The 6,071-nt window shown below is 44.5% G+C and overlaps 1 protein-coding gene and 1 long non-coding RNA gene across 2 annotated transcripts in view; one reads left to right on the forward strand and one right to left on the reverse strand.

Moving 5' to 3' along the window:
• Window positions 1-2,823: 2,823 nt before the first annotated feature.
• Window positions 2,824-6,071, forward strand: part of LOC148125005 (uncharacterized) — a 27,715-nt gene continuing 24,467 nt past the window's right edge. Inside the window, exons 1-2 of the long non-coding RNA XR_015744637.1 lie at window positions 2,824-2,959; window positions 3,555-3,653. This is a non-coding gene — a long non-coding RNA (uncharacterized LOC148125005). The remainder of the gene's footprint in view (window positions 2,960-3,554; window positions 3,654-6,071) is intronic.
• Window positions 4,331-6,071, reverse strand: part of NEURL3 (neuralized E3 ubiquitin protein ligase 3) — an 11,579-nt gene continuing 9,838 nt past the window's right edge. The window contains exon 3 of the mRNA XM_087938800.1: window positions 4,331-6,071. This exon is cut by the window's right edge and continues 667 nt beyond it. The gene's annotated coding sequence lies outside the window, so the exon portion shown is untranslated.

Raw genomic sequence — 6,071 nt, forward strand, 5'->3', positions numbered from 1 at the left:
CTCGGTAGAGCAGCCCGCGAACTCGAATATATATCTCTGTCTCTCGTTTTGGGTTATAATTGCAATTTTGCCGCTGCGGTTTCGTGTGGGTGGCGGGTGTAACCGAGAAGAAGAGCTTGCCTGCATGCCGGGGACAAGGCGACCAGCGAGGGCCCCAACGCTTTCATTAATTTGCAGTCTATCCAGACTAAACCTTCCCTCTACAGAGAGGGCTGCCGTGATTTCATCAAGGAATCGGGAAGTTGCGCCAGGCGAGGTGACGTAACTCAGAAGCTGAGCTTGCTTTCAGTTTCTCAACCGTTCTGTGGAATTCCCGTTGCGCAATCCCATTATCTCATCGCATTCCTGGGCACAATCTGCGGTTACCTAACTGCTAGGTTGGAAAAATACCCTCTCCTCGTTTCTGTTCCAGTTGGTCAGGCTGTCGTCATGGACCCTGAAGGCTTCCTGGTTTGCAATTTTACGGAGAAAGTCCCCTGCGACCAGGACAGGGGGGTAAAGAGCTCAACTTCGTCAGGGTTGTGTTTCACTTTGGGGAGGCCGGGGTAGGTTTAGCCAGGGTGGGCATGGCCTGCTCTACGTCACTGGTGTCCGGGGGCACCTGTGGTGGCCAAGTCCCAAGGGAGACTTCCCTCAGATCCTCCCTCATAATCTTTCTTTCTCCCTTCCTCCTTTCCTTCCTCTTTCCCCTTTCTCCTTCTTCCTTCCTTCCTTGCTCTTTCCCCTTCTTTCCTTCCTTGCTTTCCCCCTTTTTCTTCCTTCCTCTTCCCCGCTTTCCCCCTTCCTTCCTCTTTCCCCTTCTTTCCTTCCTTGCTCTTTCCCCCTTCCTTCCTTCCTTCCTTCCTTCCTTCCTTCCTTCCTTCCTTGTTTTCCCCCTTTCTTCCTTTTTCTCCTTCTTTCCTTTCTTCCTTCCTTCCTTGTTTTCCCCCTTTCTTCCTCTTTCTCCCTTCCTTCCTTCCTTCCTTCCTTCCTTCCTTCCTTCCTTCCTTCCTTCCTTCCTTGTTTTCCTTCCTTCCTTCCTTCCTTCCTTCCTTCCTTCCTTCCTTCCTTCCTCCTCTTTATCCTTTCTTCCTTCCTTCCTTTCTTCCTTCCTTCTTTTTCCCCTTTCTTCTTCCTCTTTATCCTTCCTTCCTTCCTTCCTTCTTTTTCCTTCCCTCTTCATTTTCCTTTCTTTCTTCTTTCCCATCTTCCCTTCTTTTTCTTTGTCTTTCCTCTTTCCCTTTCTCCTTTCCTGTCCCTTCTTGCAAGCTCAAATGGAAAAGGGGAAAAATTTTCTACTTTTGCTTTGTTTTTAGTTTGTTTTGCTAGCCCCCTGACGATGAAAGTGGAGTTTGGGGGGGGCACACGCAGAGGCACGATGTCCCGGCCCTTTGCTGTTTCCAAGGTGGCCCCGTGGGCCAGATCTAAGCACTGACAGTTTGACACCCCTAGACTAGGACATTTCTGCGCTGAAAAACCCTTTGAGAAATGAACACCGATGCAAAGATAAGCTTGGCTTATGTGTAAATAAGGATAAACCTGTTTCCTCTGCCCCGCCCGGGGAAGGATAAAGAAAATCCACCGTATGGAATTTATTTCACGAGTCGACACCGTTGAAGCTCCCCCTGCCCTTTCTTCAGAGGTGGGGGACGCTCCTGCGCTCCACCCCAACTTTCATTTACGATATCGACTTCCAACGATTCCCAGGGAGCAAACATTCCTCCCTCCGCACAAGTCAGGGCTGTTTTGTGTTATTTTATTTCTCCGCCTTGCCGGGGGCGGGTGGGTAGGTGGGTGGATGAGAATAAAATTAAATCAGAATGTGGTTTGCAACATCAGCCTTGGCTTGTTTGCAAAGGCGCCTCCGGCGGGGCGGACGGGAAAGGAGAGGAAAAAGTAGCCGTGTGACCAGCGAGGTTGGGAAAAAAGGAAATTTTCCATTCCTTTTGGCACCCGACTACACTGAGGGAATTGTGTGAACTCGTGATCTCCTGTCAAGTGATTGATTCCCCTTTCGGTTCTGCAAAGGAAAATTTTCCACCAGCCTGCCTCCCTGACCTCTCTCTCTCTCTCCCTCTCTCTCTCTTTCCCCTCCTCTTTTAAATGACTAACTCACCATCTTCTTCTGTGGAACTTGGTACTTCTCGTCAAAACGTTTCTCTTTAAGTCCTCGGAACGTTGCTTAAAGTGCTGGGAGGCGGGCTTGGCAGATTTCTCTGGCTTCCAGATCCTAATGATTATGACATCTGCTTTGTGGTGGGTTACCCAGAAAGGGGGTTTGAAAGCAAAAGGCCGAAAATCAAGAAAAAGGCTGCCTTTTTTCCTACCGTGGGGCTCCGTGGTTTGATCTCCTGTCAAGTGATTGATTCCTTTCGGTTCTGCAAAGGAAAATTTTCCACCAGCCTCTCTCTCTCTCTCTCTCTCTCTCTTTCCCCTCCTCTTTTAAATGACTAACTCACCATCTTCTTCTGTGGAACTTGGTACTTCTCGTCAAAACGTTTCTCTTTAAGTCCTCGGATGATTCACGTTGCTTAAAGTGCTGGGAGGCGGGCTTGGCAGATTTCTCTGGCTTCCAGATCCTAATGATTATGACATCTGCTTTGTGGTGGGTTACCCAGAAAGGGGGTTTGAAAGCAAAAGGCCGAAAATCAAGAAAAAGGCTGCCTTTTTTCCTACCGTGGGGCTCCGTGGTTTTGCACTGGACTTCAAATCAGTGTGTGTGTGTGTGTGTGTGTTTAAGCCATGCTGGCTACAGATTAGTCGGTTGAAAAGTCAAAAACAAGTTGTAACAGATTAACAAGAGTTGGGAGGGACCTGGTAGGTCATCTAGTCCAACCCCCCCCACCCAAGCAGGAGACCCTACTACACCATTTCTGACAGATGGCAATCCAGGCTCTTCTCGAAAGCCTCCAGGGATGAAGCTCTCACAACTTCTGAAAGATCTGAACTAAAGTGGAACTGTTACCAGGAGGGCACGAAGGTAATCCAGCAAGTACAACTTGATTATTCAAGTTTTTTTTTGATATTGCTGGGTTGTTGTTTTTTTCCCTTTCCAATTTCACAGGTGCTTTCTTATTTTGGGCCACTATGTTTTAAAACCTCATATCTTTTTTTTTTTTTTAAATGGCATGGTTGCTTAAATAGTTGGCAGGCCACCTGACTTTCTAGAAAACTCTTTCCGAAAATTTAGTTACCACCTCCGGAAGTACAGCCTTATTTGTGAACACCTCCTGTTCCTTCACTGAGGCTCAACTGCTTAACTTTTTAGGATCAGCCAAGGTTTTGCTCTGCTTAGTGATAGCTAAATCTGGCCGTAGGTTCTGGTTGGAGGTTGGACTAGAAGACCTCAAGGTCCCTTCCAACTCTGTAATTTTATTCTATGAGATATTCCTTTTTTATAGTTAACCCAGCAAAGAAAAACGAAAGGGGAAACTTGGTTGGCCAACATAAGAGCAATCCCTCCCCGACCAGTAAATCAACCACAACCTTGGTTTGAAATTAGATAACCGGATGCCAGTGGACACTAAGAAACAATTTTCTTCTCATGAGATCCTTCTGTAAATTCTCTTTTCCAGTTTAGGAATGTTAAAAGCTATCTCAACAATCCATACAGCTGTACGGATAAAAGTTTTTCCAACGGTCCAACCCGTCACGACCCTGAATATAGAAAATAAGTCAAATATTAAAAGTAACTTGTCAGTTCACAAATTGCAAAAAATCACATCATTTGCCCCTCACTAGTTTAATATATAAGTGTCCATCCAGTTTTGCACTTGACTTTTGTATTAAGTGTGATAAAGTGTTCGACTTCCTTCAGTTGTTTTGCTGTTAAAATCCCTTCCACGCTCTCTGCCAAAGTGGCTGATGAGTAGCAGGTGATTATTGTTAAGAATAGCATTATACCATCTGGACTCTGTGTGTGTGTGTGTGTGTGTGTGTGTGTGCAAGTGTATACATAGAGTATGTACACATAGATAACACCTTTGGGATCCTTAACTGTGGTTGGTGGGAAGGTAGAAGAAGCTGTCAGACATCTGCAGGATGATTAGGACAGGAAAAAGGAAGTGGATTTTCTCTTCACCTTATATTCTGGATCACCCAGAAAAATAGAGATCAGGTCTTTCCAAGCAGATCCTTTCAACAATGCAATATTAGCTGTCAAAGTGTTGCCTTCACATCCTGCATAGCAACTTCCTCTAACTGGATTACCCTAGTTAGAAATGGGCTGCTAAAGAAACCGGTTCTTTGATTTTTTCTTTCTTTCTTTCTTTCATTCCACATTTCCTGTTACGCATCTTTGAACTTCACCTCTTTCTACCCATAAACATCATTTTTAAGGAAAACAGACTCCTGGTATCTCGAGGATTTATTACCAATTCTTTATAGAAATTACATATTTTTACAAAGAAACAAGTACAAAACAACAACGCTATTAACACAACAGATGATACAGGCTGATTTCTTGCTATTTAGAGAATCTGCTCTAAAATACTTTAAATTTCCAATTGTTTCTATCCTTAATTCTTTAGAGCATGATGTTACTGGGTTTTTTTTTTTTAAATTGGCTCTGACCTGGATCTTTAAGAGCAGACTGAAACCAATTCAATGGCATTTGTCATTCATTTTTTCTCCCAAGGCAGGATGGCTTATCAATTCCTACCATATACCCACCCCAGCCTCTTAAGAAACCTGTGTCGTTCGGAAGATGAAACTGTTTTTAAGTTTAATAAAAAAAATTTTTTAAAAAAATTCCCAACATGGGAGAATGTGAGCAATCTCCTCATTTGTCCTTCTGAGCACACTTTGATTTTCACACAGACCCAGCAGGACCCAATTTGTTCTTAACATGCCAGGACACAGCCATGAGGGATGGTTGGATTATTAATCGTTGCGCCCAAGGGGAAAACCAGACAGCTTGTGCCAATTTTGCAACCTTCATCATCCAAAAGGTGTACACTCAACATAGCACCTCTGATGAAGAAAACTCTGCCAAAACTTGATCATCTAAGATTGCAAAATTTCTTTCTTTCTTTCTTTCTTTCTTTCTTTCTTTCTTTCTTTCTTTCTTTCTTTCTTTCTTTCTTTCTTCCCTCCTTCCCTGTCTCTTTCTTTCCTTCCTTTTTTCCCTCTCCCTCGTTCCCTTTCTCTTTCATTCCTTTATTTATTTATCTTCCTTCCCTCCCCTCTCTGCCTTCCTCTTTCTTTCCTTCTTTCCTTCCCTCTCCCTCGCTCCCTTTCTTTCTTTCTTTCCTTCCTTCCTTCCCTCCCTGCCTCTTCCTTTCTTCTTCCTTCCCTCCCTCCCTCCTTCCTCTTTCCTTCCTTTCCCCTTCATCCCTCTTTCTTTCCTTCCTTCCTTCCTTCCTTCCTTCCTTCCTTCCTTCCTTCCTTCCTTCCTTCCTTCCTTCCTTCCTTCCTTCCTTCCTTCCTTTCTTTCTTTCTTTCTTTCTTTCTTTCTTTCTTTCTTTCTTTCTTTCTTTCTTTCTTTCCCTCTCACTCTTGCTCTCTTTCTCTCTTCGTTTCTTTCTTTCCCTAACTTCCAACATACAGGCCCTGCCATCCTTGAGATGATTTGATTTTGATCTCGTAACAACAAATCACTGGGAATCCTCCCTTTGCCTTTGGTCTCGAAGGCCTAGATCTCCAGATGTTTCCTGCAAGAGGCAGTTCCCATCCCGTCAGGGATTTTCCCCAGCAGGAGAAACAATAAGAGGAGGTGGTTTTGTTTTGGTTTTTTTTGTTGCTTTGAAGGAGAATTCCCCTCTTGATGTCTCTTCCCTTCCTCTGGTGACTCCTTAAATTTGGAGTTCAACAGTCCCTTCTTGCAATGATGTTTATTTACAGGGCTGAGCCATATCCCCCTCTTCTTCAAGGCCAGCAGGATAAGATTCTGTTCTCCGAAAGATAAAATTCCCTCGCGTTCAGGCAATGTCACAAGGAAGCCAAGGCGGCAAGCGGATTTAGGCAGATTCCCCAAAGAGTTTGGTTAACCTGTGAATTGTCTTTGTTGCCCCGTTCCCTGGCAAAGCATAAGCTAGCAACTTTTTGGGACGGCTGTTGCGCAGCCTTAGGAATTTTCAGGCAAACCCTTCCCA

Source organism: Pseudonaja textilis, chromosome 9 (assembly GCF_049901715.1).
Source record: "Pseudonaja textilis isolate UNSWEBS1 chromosome 9, rPseTex1.2, whole genome shotgun sequence".
In the NCBI taxonomy this organism is placed as follows: domain Eukaryota; kingdom Metazoa; phylum Chordata; class Lepidosauria; order Squamata; family Elapidae; genus Pseudonaja; species Pseudonaja textilis.